The sequence below is a fragment of the Ambystoma mexicanum genome, unplaced genomic scaffold, assembly GCF_040938575.1.
Source record: "Ambystoma mexicanum isolate Mex_15411 unplaced genomic scaffold, UKY_AmexF1_1 Mex_scaf3, whole genome shotgun sequence".
In the NCBI taxonomy this organism is placed as follows: Eukaryota; Metazoa; Chordata; class Amphibia; order Caudata; family Ambystomatidae; genus Ambystoma; species Ambystoma mexicanum.
The window spans coordinates 11,067,521-11,081,860 of record NW_027182444.1 but is presented as its reverse complement, the minus strand read 5'-3'; positions in this window follow the sequence as shown (position 1 = coordinate 11,081,860).

Here is a 14,340-nt window from a genome sequence, read left to right as displayed (position 1 = left end):
CATCTCAAGCTATAGGAAGGGTCTCAGGTTTGGTATAAGCATTGAGATATCACATCTCATGCTATAGGAAGGGTCTCAGGATTGGAATGTGAAGGAGTTGGATATCACATCTCATGTTATAGGAAAGATCTCAGGTTTGGTATTAGAAGCATTGAGACATCACATCTCATGTTATAGGAAGGGTCTCAGGATTGGAATGGGAAGAAGTTGGGTATCACATCTCATGCTATAGGAAGAGTCTCAGGTTTGGAAGGGGAAGGAGTTGGATATCCAATCTCATGTTATAGGACTGGTCTCGGGTTTGGTATTAGAAGCATTGAGATATCACATCGCATGCTGTAGGAAGGTTCTCAGGTTTGGAATGGGGAGGAATTGGATATCACATCTCATGTTCATAGGAAGGATCTCAGGTTTGGTATTAGAAGCATTGAGATATCACATCTCATGCTATAGGAATGGTCTCAGGATTGGAATGGGAAGGAGTTGGATATTACACTCTTGCTATAGGAAGGGTCTCATGTTTGGAATGGGAAGGAGTTGGATATCACATATGCTATAGGAAGGGTCTCAGGTTTGGACCGGGAAGGAGTTGGATATCACATCTCATGTTATAGGAAAGGTCTCAGGTTTGGTATAAGCATTGAGATATCACATCTCTGTTATCGGAAGTGTCTCAGGATTGCAATGGGAAGGAGTTGGATATCCCATCTCATGTTATAGGACGGGTCTCAGGTTTGTTATTAGAATCATTGAGATATCACATCACATGCTATAGGAAGGGTCTCAGGATTGGAATGGGAAGGACTTGGATATCACATCTCATGTTATAGGAAGGCTCTCAGGTTTGGAAGGGGAAGGAGTTGGATATCACATTTCATGTTAGAGGAACGATCTCAGGTTTGGTATTAGAGGCCTTGAGATATCACATCTCATGCTATAGGAAGGGTCTCAGGATTAGAATGGGAAGGAGTTGGATATCACATTTCAAGCTATAGGAACGGTCTCAGGTTTGGTATAAGCATTGTGATATCACATCTCATGCTATAGGTAGGCTCTCAGGTTTGGAAAGGGAAGGAGTTGGATATCACTTTTCACGTTAGAGGAAGGATCTCAGGTTTGGTATTAGAGGCATTGAGATATCACATCTCATGCTATAGGAAGGGTCTCAGGTTTGGTATAAGCATTGAGATATCACATCTCATGCTATAGGAAGGGTCTCAGGTTTGGTATAAGCATTGAGATATCACATCACATGCTATAGGAAGGGTCTCAGGATTGGAATGGAAAGGACTTGGATATCACATCTCATGCTATAGGCAGGGTCTCAGGTTTGGAAAGGGAAGGAGATGGATATCACATTTCATGTTAGAGGTAGGATCTCAGGTTTGGTATTAGAGGCATTGAAATATCACATCTCATGCTATCAGAAGGGTCTCAGGATTGGAATGGGAAGGAGTTGGATATCACATCTCATGCTAAAGGGAGGGTCTCAGGTTTGGAAGGGGAAGGATTTGGAAATCACATCTCATGTTATAGGAAGGATCTCAGGTTTGGTATTAGAAGCATTGAGATATCACATCTCATGCTATCGGAAGTATCTCAGGTTTGGTATTAGAGGCATTGAGATATCACATCTCATGCTATCATAAGGGTCTCAGGATTGGAATGGGAAGGAGTTGGATATCACATCTCATGTTATAGGAAGGCTCTCAGGTTTGGAAGGGGAAGGAGTTGGATATCACATTTCATGTTAGAGGAACGATCTCAGGTTTGGTATTAGAGGCCTTGAGATATCACATCTCATGCTATAGGAAGGGTCTCAGGATTGGAATGGGAAGGAGTTGGATATCACATCTCAAGCTATAGGAACGGTCTCAGGTTTGGTATAAGCATTGTGATATCACATCTCATGCTATAGGAAGGGACTCAGGATTGGAATGGGAAGGAGTTGGATATCACATCTCATGTTATAGGAAAGATCTCAGGTTTGGTATTAGAAGCATTGCGACATCACATCTCATGTTATAGGAAGGGTCTCAGGATTGGAATGGGAAGAAGTTGGATATCACATCTCATGCTATAGGAAGGGTCTCAGGTTTGGTATAAGCATTGAGATATCACATCTCATGCTATAGGAAGGGTCTCAGGATTGGAATGGGAAGGAGTTGTATATGACATCTCATGCCATAGGAAGGGTCTCAGGTTTGGTATAAGAATTGAGATTTCACATCACATGCTATAGGAAGGGTCTCAGGATTGGAATGGAAAGTACTTGGATATCACATCTCATGCTATAGGCAGGGTCTCAGGTTTGGAAAGGGAAGGAGATGGATATCACATTTCATGTTAGAGGTAGGATCTCAGGTTTGGTATTAGAGGCATTGAAATATCACATCTCATGCTATCAGATGGGTCTCAGGATTGGAATGGGAAGGAGTTTGATATCACATCTCATGCTAAAGGGAGGGTCTCAGGTTTGGAAGGGGAAGGATTTGGAAATCACATCTCATGTTATAGGAAGGATCTCAGGTTTGGTATTAGAAGCATTGAGATATCACATCTCATGCTATCGGAAGTATCTCAGGTTTGGTATTAGAGGCATTGAGATATCACATCTCATGCTATCATAAGGGTCTCAGGATTGGAATGGGAAGGAGTTGGATATCACATCTCATGTTATAGGAAGGATCTCAGGTTTGGCATTAGAAGCATTGAGACATCACATCTCATGCTATAGGAAGGGTCTCAGGATTGGAATGGGAAGGAGTTGGATATCACATCTCATGCTATAGGAAGGGTCTCAGATTTGGTATAAGCATTGAGATATCACATCACATGCTATAGGAAGGGTCTCAGGATTGGAATGGGAAGGACTTGGATATCACATTTCATGCTATAGGCAGGGTCTCAGGTTTGGAAAGGGAAGGAGATGGATATCACATTTCATGTTAGAGGTAGGATCTCAGGTTTGGTATTAAAGGCATTGAAATATCACATCTCATGCTATCAGAAGGGTCTCAGGATTGGAATGGGAAGGAGTTGGATATCACATCTCATGCTAAAGGGAGGGTCTCAGGTTTGGAAGTGGAAGGATTTGGAAATCACATCTCATGTTATAGGAAGGATCTCAGGTTTGGTATTAGAAGCATTGAGATATCACATCTCATGCTATCAGAAGTATCTCAGGTTTGGTGTTAGAGGCATTGAGATATCACATCTCATGCTATCATAAGGGTCTCAGGATTGGAATGGGAAGGAGTTGGATATCACATCTCATGTTATAGGAAGGATCTCAGGTTTGGTATTAGAAGAATTGAGACATCACATCTCATGCTATAGGAAGGGTCTCAGGATTGGAATGGGAAGAAGTTGGATATCACATCTCATGCTATAGGAAGGGTCTCAGATTTGGTATAAGCATTGAGATATCACATCTAATGCTATAGGAAGGGTCTCAGGATTGGAATGGGAAGGAGTTGCATATGACATCTCAGGCCATAGGAAGGGTCTCAGGTTTGGTATAAGCATTGAGATATCACATCTCTGCTATCGGAAGGGTCTCAGGATTGGAATGGGAAGGAGTTGGATATCCCAAATCATGTTATAGGAAGGGTCTCAGGTTTGGTATTAGAAGCATTGAGATATCATATCTCATGCTATAGGAAGGGTCTCAGGATTGGAATGGGGAGGACTTGGATGTCACATCTGATGTTATAGGGAGGGTCTCAAGTTTGATATTAGAAGCATTGAGATAACAAATCTCATGATATCGGAAGGGTCTCAGGATTGGAATGGGAAGGAATTGGATATCACATCTCATGATAAAGGAAGGGTCTAAGGTTTGGAACTGGAAATATTTGGATATCACATCTCATGTTATAGGACGGGTCTCAGGTTTGGTATTAGAAGCATTGAGATATCAAGTCTCATGGTATAGGAAGGGTCTCAGAATTGGAATGGGAAGGAGTTGGATATCACATCTCAAGCTATAGGTAGGGTCTCAGGATTGGAATGGGAAGGAGTTTGATATCACATCTCATGCCATAGTATGGGTCTCAGGTTTGGTAGAAGCATTGGGATATCACATCTCATGCTATCGGAAGGGTATCAGTATTGGATTTGGAAGGAGTTAGATATCTCATCTCATGCTATAGGAAGGGTCTCAGGTTGGAATGGGAAGGAATTGGATATCACATTTCATGTTATAGGAAGGCTCTCAGGTTTGGAAGGGGAAGGAGTTGGATATCACATTTCATGTCAGAGGAAGGATCTCAGGTTTGGTATTAGAGGCCTTGAGATATCACACCTCATGCTATAGGAAGGGTCTCAGGATTGGAATGGGAAGGAGTTGGATATCACATCTCAAGCTATAGGAAGGGTCTCAGGTTTGGTATAAGCATTGAGATATCACATCTCATGCTATAGGAAGGGTCTCAGGATTGGAATGTGAAGGAGTTGGATATCACATCTCATGTTATAGGAAAGATCTCAGGTTTGGTATTAGAAGCATTGAGACATCACATCTCATGTTATAGGAAGGGTCTCAGGATTGGAATGGGAAGAAGTTGGGTATCACATCTCATGCTATAGGAAGAGTCTCAGGTTTGGAAGGGGAAGGAGTTGGATATCCAATCTCATGTTATAGGACTGGTCTCGGGTTTGGTATTAGAAGCATTGAGATATCACATCGCATGCTGTAGGAAGGTTCTCAGGTTTGGAATGGGGAGGAATTGGATATCACATCTCATGTTCATAGGAAGGATCTCAGGTTTGGTATTAGAAGCATTGAGATATCACATCTCATGCTATAGGAATGGTCTCAGGATTGGAATGGGAAGGAGTTGGATATTACACTCTTGCTATAGGAAGGGTCCCATGTTTGGAATGGGAAGGAGTTGGATATCACATATGCTATAGGAAGGGTCTCAGGTTTGGACCGGGAAGGAGTTGGATATCACATCTCATGTTATAGGAAAGGTCTCAGGTTTGGTATAAGCATTGAGATATCACATCTCTGTTATCGGAAGTGTCTCAGGATTGCAATGGGAAGGAGTTGGATATCCCATCTCATGTTATAGGACGGGTCTCAGGTTTGTTATTAGAATCATTGAGATATCACATCACATGCTATAGGAAGGGTCTCAGGATTGGAATGGGAAGGACTTGGATATCACATCTCATGCTATAGGCAGGGTCTCAGGTTTGGAAAGGGAAGGAGATGGATATCACATTTCATGTTAGAGGTAGGATCTCAGGTTTGGTATTAGAGGCATTGAAATATCACATCTCATGCTATCAGAAGGGTCTCAGGATTGGAATGGGAAGGAGTTGGATATCAGATCTCATGCTAAAGGGAGGGTCTCAGGTTTGGAAGTGGAAGGATTTGGAAATCACATCTCATGTTATAGGAAGGATCTCAGGTTTGGTATTAGAAGCATTGAGATATCACATCTCATGCTATCAGAAGTATCTCAGGTTTGGTATTAGAGGCATTGAGATATCACATCTCATGCTATCATAAGGGTCTCGGGATTGGAATGGGAAGGAGTTGGATATCACATCTCATGTTATAGGAAGGATCTCAGGTTTGGTATTAGAAGAATTGAGACATCACATCTCATGCTATAGGAAGGGTCTCAGGATTGGAATGGGAAGAAGTTGGATATCACATCTCATGCTATAGGAAGGGTCTCAGATTTGGTATAAGCATTGAGATATCACATCTAATGCTATAGGAAGGGTCTCAGGATTGGAATGGGAAGGAGTTGCATATGACATCTCAGGCCATAGGAAGGGTCTCAGGTTTGGTATAAGCATTGAGATATCACATCTCTGCTATCGGAAGGGTCTCAGGATTGGAATGGGAAGGAGTTGGATATCCCAAATCATGTTATAGGAAGGGTCTCAGGTTTGGTATTAGAAGCATTGAGATATCACATCTCATGCTATAGGAAGGGTCTCAGGATTGGAATGGGGAGGACTTGGATGTCACATCTCATGTTATAGGAAGGCTCTCAGGTTTGGAAGGGGAAGGAGTTGGATATCACATTTCATGTTAGAGGAACGATCTCAGGTTTGGTATTAGAGGCCTTGAGATATCACATCTCATGCTATAGGAAGGGTCTCAGGATTGGAATGGGAAGGAGTTGGATATCACATCTCAAGCTATAGGAACGGTCTCAGGTTTGGTATAAGCATTGTGATATCACATCTCATGCTATAGGAAGGGTCTCAGGATTGGAATGGGAAGGAGTTGGATATCACATCTCATGTTATAGGAAAGATCTCAGGTTTGGTATTAGAAGCATTGCGACATCACATCTCATGTTATAGGAAGGGTCTCAGGATTGGAATGGGAAGAAGTTGGATATCACATCTCATGCTATAGGAAGGGTCTCAGGTTTGGTATAAGCATTGAGATATCACATCTCATGCTATAGGAAGGGTCTCAGGATTGGAATGGGAAGGAGTTGTATATGACATCTCATGCCATAGGAAGGGTCTCAGGTTTGGTATAAGCATTGAGATATCACATCACATGCTATAGGAAGGGTCTCAGGATTGGAATGGAAAGGACTTGGATATCACATCTCATGCTATAGGCAGGGTCTCTGGTTTGGAAAGGGAAGGAGATGGATATCACATTTCATGTTAGAGGTAGGATCTCAGGTTTGGTATTAGAGGCATTGAAATATCACATCTCATGCTATCAGATGGGTCTCAGGATTGGAATGGGAAGGAGTTGGATATCACATCTCATGCTAATGGGAGGGTCTCAGGTTTGGAAGGGGAAGGATTTGGAAACCACATCTCATGTTATAGGAAGGATCTCAGGTTTGGTATTAGAAGCATTGAGATATCACATCTCATGCTATCGGAAGTATCTCAGGTTTGGTATTAGAGGCATTGAGATATCACATCTCATGCTATCATAAGGGTCTCAGGATTGGAATGGGAAGGAGTTGGATATCACATCTCATGTTATAGGAAGGATCTCAGGTTTGGTATTAGAAGCATTGAGACATCACATCTCATGCTATAGGAAGGGTCTCAGGATTGGAATGGGAAGGAGTTGGATATCACATCTCATGCTATAGGAAGGGTCTCAGATTTGGTATAAGCATTGAGATATCACATCACATGCTATAGGAAGGGTCTCAGGATTGGAATGGGAAGGACTTGGATATCACATTTCATGCTATAGGCAGGGTCTCAGGTTTGGAAAGGGAAGGAGATGGATATCACATTTCATGTTAGAGGTAGGATCTCAGGTTTGATATTAGAGGCACTGAAATATCACATCTCATGCTATCAGAAGGGTCTCGGGATTGGAATGGGAAGGAGTTGGATATCACATCTCATGCTAAAGGGAGGGTCTCAGGTTTGGAAGTGGAAGGATTTGGAAATCACATCTCATGTTATAGGAAGGATCTCAGGTTTGGTATTAGAAGCATTGAGATATCACATCTCATGCTATCAGAAGTATCTCAGGTTTGGTGTTAGAGGCATTGAGATATCACATCTCATGCTATCATAAGGGTCTCAGGATTGGAATGGGAAGGAGTTGGATATCACATCTCATGTTATAGGAAGGATCTCAGGTTTGGTATTAGAAGAATTGAGACATCACATCTCATGCGATAGGAAGGGTCTCAGGATTGGAATGGGAAGAAGTTGGATATCACATCTCATGCTATAGGAAGGGTCTCAGATTTGGTATAAGCATTGAGATATCACATCTAATGCTATAGTAAGGGTCTCAGGATTGGAATTGGAAGGAGTTGCATATGACATCTCAGGCCATAGGAAGGGTCTCAGGTTTGGTATAATCATTGAGATATCACATCTCTGCTATCGGAAGGGTCTCAGGATTGGAATGGGAAGGAGTTGGATATCCCAAATCATGTTATAGGAAGGGTCTCAGGTTTGGTATTAGAAGCATTGAGATATCACATCTCATGCTATAGGAAGGGTCTCAGGATTGGAATGGGGAGGACTTGGATGTCACATCTGATGTTATAGGGAGGGTCTCAAGTTTGGAAGGGGAAGGAGTTGGATATCACATCTCTTGCTATAGGAAGGGTCTCAGGATTGGTATTAGAAGCATTGAGATATCACATCTCATGCTATAGGAAGGGTCTCAGGATTGGAATGGGGAGGACTTGGATGCCACATCTCATGTTATAGGAAGGCTCTCAGGTTTGGAAGGGGAAGGAGTTGGATATCACATTTCATGTTAGAGGAACGATCTCAGGTTTGGTTTTAGAGGCCTTGAGATATCACATCTCATGCTATAGGAAGGGTCTCAGGATTAGAATGGGAAGGAGTTGGATATCACATTTCAAGCTATAGGAACGGTCTCAGGTTTGGTATAAGCATTGTGATATCACATCTCATGCTATAGGTAGGCTCTCAGGTTTGGAAAGGGAAGGAGTTGGATATCACTTTTCACGTTAGAGGAAGGATCTCAGGTTTGGTATTAGAGGCATTGAGATATCACATCTCATGCTATAGGAAGGGTCTCAGGTTTGGTATAAGCATTGAGATATCACATCTCATGCTATAGGAAGGGTCTCAGGTTTGGAATGGGAAGGAGTTGTATATGACATTTCATGCCATAGGAAGGGTCTCAGGTTTGGTATAAGCATTGAGATATCACATCACATGCTATAGGAAGGCTCTCAGGTTTGGAAGGGGAAGGAGTTGGATATCACATTTCATGTTAGAGGAACGATCTCAGGTTTGGTATTAGAGGCCTTGAGATATCACATCTCATGCTATAGGAAGGGTCTCAGTATTGGAATGGGAAGGAGTTGGATATCACATCTCAAGCTATAGGAACGGTCTCAGGTTTGGTATAAGCATTGTGATATCACATCTCATGCTATAGGAAGGGACTCAGGATTGGAATGGGAAGGAGTTGGATATCACATCTCATGTTATAGGAAAGATCTCAGGTTTGGTATTAGAAGCATTGCGACATCACATCTCATGTTATAGGAAGGGTCTCAGGATTGGAATGGGAAGAAGTTGGATATCACATCTCATGCTATAGGAAGGGTCTCAGGTTTGGTATAAGCATTGAGATATCACATCTCATGCTATAGGAAGGGTCTCAGGATTGGAATGGGAAGGAGTTGTATATGACATCTCATGCCATAGGAAGGGTCTCAGGTTTGGTATAAGAATTGAGATATCACATCACATGCTATAGGAAGGGTCTCAGGATTGGAATGGAAAGTACTTGGATATCACATCTCATGCTATAGGCAGGGTCTCAGGTTTGGAAAGGGAAGGAGATGGATATCACATTTCATGTTAGAGGTAGGATCTCAGGTTTGGTATTAGAGGCATTGAAATATCACATCTCATGCTATCAGATGGGTCTCAGGATTGGAATGGGAAGGAGTTGGATATCACATCTCATGCTAAAGGGAGGGTCTCAGGTTTGGAAGGGGAAGGATTTGGAAATCACATCTCATGTTATAGGAAGGATCTCAGGTTTGGTATTAGAAGCATTGAGATATCACATCTCATGCTATCGGAAGTATCTCAGGTTTGGTATTAGAGGCATTGAGATATCACATCTCATGCTATCATAAGGGTCTCAGGATTGGAATGGGAAGGAGTTGGATATCACATCTCATGTTATAGGAAGGATCTCAGGTTTGGTATTAGAAGCATTGAGACATCACATCTCATGGATAGGAAGGGTGTCAGGATTGGAATGGGAAGAAGTTGGATATCACATCTCATGTTATAGGAAAGATCTCAGGTTTGGTATTAGAAGCATTGAGACATCACATCTCATGTTATAGGAAGGGTCTCAGGATTGGAATGGGAAGAGGTTGGATATCACATCTCATGCTATAGGAAGAGTCTCAGGTTTGGAAGGGGAAGGAGTTGGATATCCAATCTCATGTTATAGGACTGGTCTCGGGTTTGGTATTAGAAGCATTGAGATATCACATTGTGGGATGTATTTACCCATGCATCCGAGCCCTACCTCAAAACTGTGCAGTACTGACATGAAAACATCATGATGGCCAGAGCTTCCCAGAAAATGCACAGGGAAATGCAGGAAGAATAGGCTGCCACTCATTTTTGCCGATGTTATGGGCACAGAAGGAAACTGCCTAAAACCACCATTGGACTACCCACACAGTAGTCTGAAACCATTGGGAATGGCAATGCTGATTGCCAAATGCAACCTAGAATTGTTGGGAATTCATTTTCTTAAATCCCAAAAATGGGTCTAGTACCAGTACTCACCACTATCCAAAAGCCGGCAGTTTAAAACCACCCTGTGTTTCTCTGAAGGCAGGCTCAAACTGTCTATTTTAAACATTGCAACACATCTAAAAACTCACTGGACACCAGCAGACATTTGGTAGAATGGAGTGTTGTGTGCCTACAAAATCTGGGAAATGAAGAGCCCAAAACAATGCTTATAACAAAACTGCTATGGAGTCAGCAGTTTAAGTTGCACTGGATTTAAAGACACTAAAATCGAAAATGTTTAGATTAAATGAGTGAGCTATGTTTGGTGTCACATGCCTTTGTAACTGTTTAAATGTCATAGTTTTGCACTTAGAATCAGCATTCTAGCTGCATGTGTAAAATTGCAAGTTAATTTAAAAAGCAACAAATAACATGACAGTAGCTGAAAGTCTGGCTTAAGGAACTTGATTCTGCCTGGCAACTACCCCCATCAGCAGTGAAACTTGAGTCACCACTGTGTTCCCAGGCCAACCTTCCTTTTGCTGCCCAAGCTAAGGATATGCCATCTATCTGATAATTGAATTACCGGTGCTCTGCAGGAGAGTGAACAAAGCCCTCTTCACTCAGGCAAAGGTTTTTATTACCGCAGTCGTAAAATGTAGCTTCCTCTTGGCAGGAGCTGGGAGGAGCACTGCCTGTGAGAGCAAGCTGGCTTGGCAGAAACTGGAAAGACTGGTTTCTATACCATGTGACCTGGGAAACCACACCCCTTTGGAGCCAGAACATAACTTTAAAAAGATGAATAACTCATAGAGCGGACATGTGAAAATTTTATAAATGATACCATAATTCTTGTGATTTTTCTGCCCACATTTTAAGAGGTTTTTCGACCCGGTGGCATGTTCAGGGGGGTGTCAGCGGAAAAGTGGATATTACTCTAAATGTATGCATGTTAAAAATCTGAAACTTCATCAGTTAATGTCCCTACTCCCTGCACACATGTATGTAAAGTTGGGTCAATGTCAGAAATTGAAAAATCAGTTAAAAAGTGAAATATGTGCCAGTTCTGAATGCAAGCTCCCAGGAAGAGCAGAGTTTGAACAGGGTATACCTCCTGTAATGCATGATGGGTGCATATGATTTTAAAACAATATGTACCTCTGCAAATATGGACTTTCTGCAGGCTGTAAAATGACATCACTCTGACTCACAGTTCATTCCCCAATCAAATGATAAATGGAAGTTTGACCAATTAGAAGCTGAGAGAGAGGTAGGGTCAGTGATGCTAGAACACACCCACATTCTAAACACATAAAAGCAGACAGACAGGACAGATAGGGACCTTCCAAATCCATCTGCAGCGGGACGCTCTGCCGGAAAAATCCATACTTACCTCCATCAACCTCCAGAAAGCCAAACTAGAGACTTCAATCTATCCAGAACGCATGAACTGGACCTAAAGATATATCAATAAGGGTTTTCATTCAGTATTATAGACTAGGCGCTGACTTAGCTGTAGTGTTGAATTGAATCCCCTTACAAATTGGGGGCTCGAGCCGAGACGTTGGGTTAGATTTACCACTTGTGCAGTTTAATACAGTGTGCTAACTGACGGGATACATACATCCGGTCGGATCACCACGCTGCATTACGCTGTGAAGCATTCCTCAAAAGGGACACTCCAAGAAAAGTTCTGTTCTGCAAAAATAAAATACAAACTTCTGTAAGTCAGGACAGAGACCAATCTCTAGAATGACAACCTTAGTAGACATGAAAATAGCCAGAGAGCACCTCTTGCATAAGCTATTTGTGAGAGGTGAATGGACCGAACAGGGCCAGGATGTGTGGTTGCAGGCCATCACACAACAGGTCACTGAAACAGGGTCAGATATATATAGAGATCAGGGTCCCTTACATGTGGCCCTGAGTGAACTATATATGGCTCCTAAAGCCAAAGAGGAACACAATAAGATTGCCAGGATAGCAGCATACCTGTACCTATATATGGGAGACATGCAGGATAGATGTGCTGAAAGCCAAAATCTGGCAAATAGGCAACAGATGGCATTACAGAAGGCCCAATCTGATCTGGACTCTTCTGAGCAGAGGCTGCAGAGGAGCCAGGAGGCAGAAAATAATAGTAGGCAATATATCATTAAAATAAAAGAGGATATGGGCATCCTACAACAGGAAAAGACAGACCAGGATACCCGATTTCTGGCCCTGCAGAAGGAGCACCAAGACAGTTTGGACTCCTTACTGCAGAACCAGAAAAAGCTGGAGCAACAGATCAATTTCAACAGGGCATGCACAGAGCAGGTAGCCACCCTGCAAATCCAACTAGACAGAGAGAAAGAGGAGAGCAACAAACTAATTTTGAAAGACCTAGATACCCAGGCAGAGTTTGATCAGGAGCGCCAGAAAGCCGGCGCCTTCCAAAGGCAAAGGGACGACCTGGCGGCGCAGATGCAGGCTCTTAGTCAGGAAAGAGACGCCATAGGCCAGGAAGTCTGCCACTTAAAAAAGGAAATTGAAGAAAATCACCTGGCCCTCCAGGGGCTGGGTGATCTCCAAAAAGAAAACCAGAACTTGGTAGAGCTCACCAGAAGGGTGGAAGATGCTCTAGCAAGAAAGGAGCAGGCCAATAGGGACATTGCCCAGGAGGTAAACCTCCTGCAGCAAAGACTGGCCCAGTTCTCCAGGACCAACCAGGAAGCACAGAGGGAAAATGAGGCCCTCTGTCAACACAATGATAGGCTCCAACAACAGGTAGCGATGCAGGAGAGACTGATAGAGTCTAGTAAGGCCTTAACTGAGGACCTGAAGGCACAAATGCAGGCTCTTGCATTGCAACAGGGAGCAGGGGCGGATAGAGATGAGGTTCGCTGGGAAATGGAAACTCCGGAGCATAACCTCAGGAGCCCTAGTACCAGAGGCCCTCATACCTCTCAGTCCCTGGACTCTGCCACCCCCATGTCCCCTGGCGCACATGAGCACAGGGCCACAGGGATGGCAGATTACTATCCAGCTAAAAGTATGGGGCTCATAGGCCAGTACCACTCAGGAATGGAGGGGTGGGCATCGGGGTATGGGCACCCAAGTACAGTACAGTTCAGTGGGGAACCCCAGGAGAGTAGGCCCATTAAGGGCATCCTGAAAACCTCTGCCCAGTTAGGTCAGTGGAGGGGGTACCCATCAAATCCTGGCAGCAAGGAGGAATCTGAAGACTCCTCTGAACTGCGCAGGACACAGGAGACCAGGTCCCCACATTCTGCCAGCCATTCCCAGGCTCGCAGAATCCGGGAAAACCTGGAAGATCAGACGGGAACTTCTGGGAGCAGTGCCTCTGAGTCCGAGGATGAATGGACAAGGGTTACCCGAACCAAAAAGGCCAATAAGGCAAAAAGGGCCTTGCTTAAGGACCCCTTAAAGCAGATTAAGGCGATCAGGAGCGTCATTACGCCTTACCATAAGAACGCTAAGTATTCTGTTTGGGAGCACTTAGAGTTGTTTGAACAAATGATGGAGACTTTTCATTTGAAGGACAGCCAAAGCTGTATTCAATATGTAAAGTGGACCTTCTCCCCGGAATACTCCAGTTTCTTTGCGGGGCTGGAGGACCAAAATCATTTAAGATGGTCCACCTATAAGGCGGCCATCCTGAAACATTTTTCTGTTCACAGAAATCCTCAAGAGGCTCGCAAGGCAGCCTACAATTTGCAATGTGGGGAGGATCAGGCCCCACAAGAATTTGTGCAGGAGTTAAAGCGTGCTTTTGCACAGACCACAAGAAGGGTGCGCACAGACAGTCGAGAATTCGTTAATACATTTTTTCATGCCTTGCCCAAATATATCATGACCCAGCTCGTGAGGGATTTTCACGAGAAAAGATCTTTAGACTGGGTCATTGAACAGGCTACCCGGATCTATGAGGTGCAGAAACCGGTAGATAGCAAAAGTAATGCCCAGAAAAACCCCAAAGCCAACAGCACCCCTGCTGCTGCCAAGGTGGCAGAGGTAAAGGTTACCCCCGTTTTGGATTTGGAGATGGGGGGGCCTAAAAACCTGCCTGCACCTAATAATGCTAGGCCCAGGAGGTCCTCGGGTCAGTCACAGACA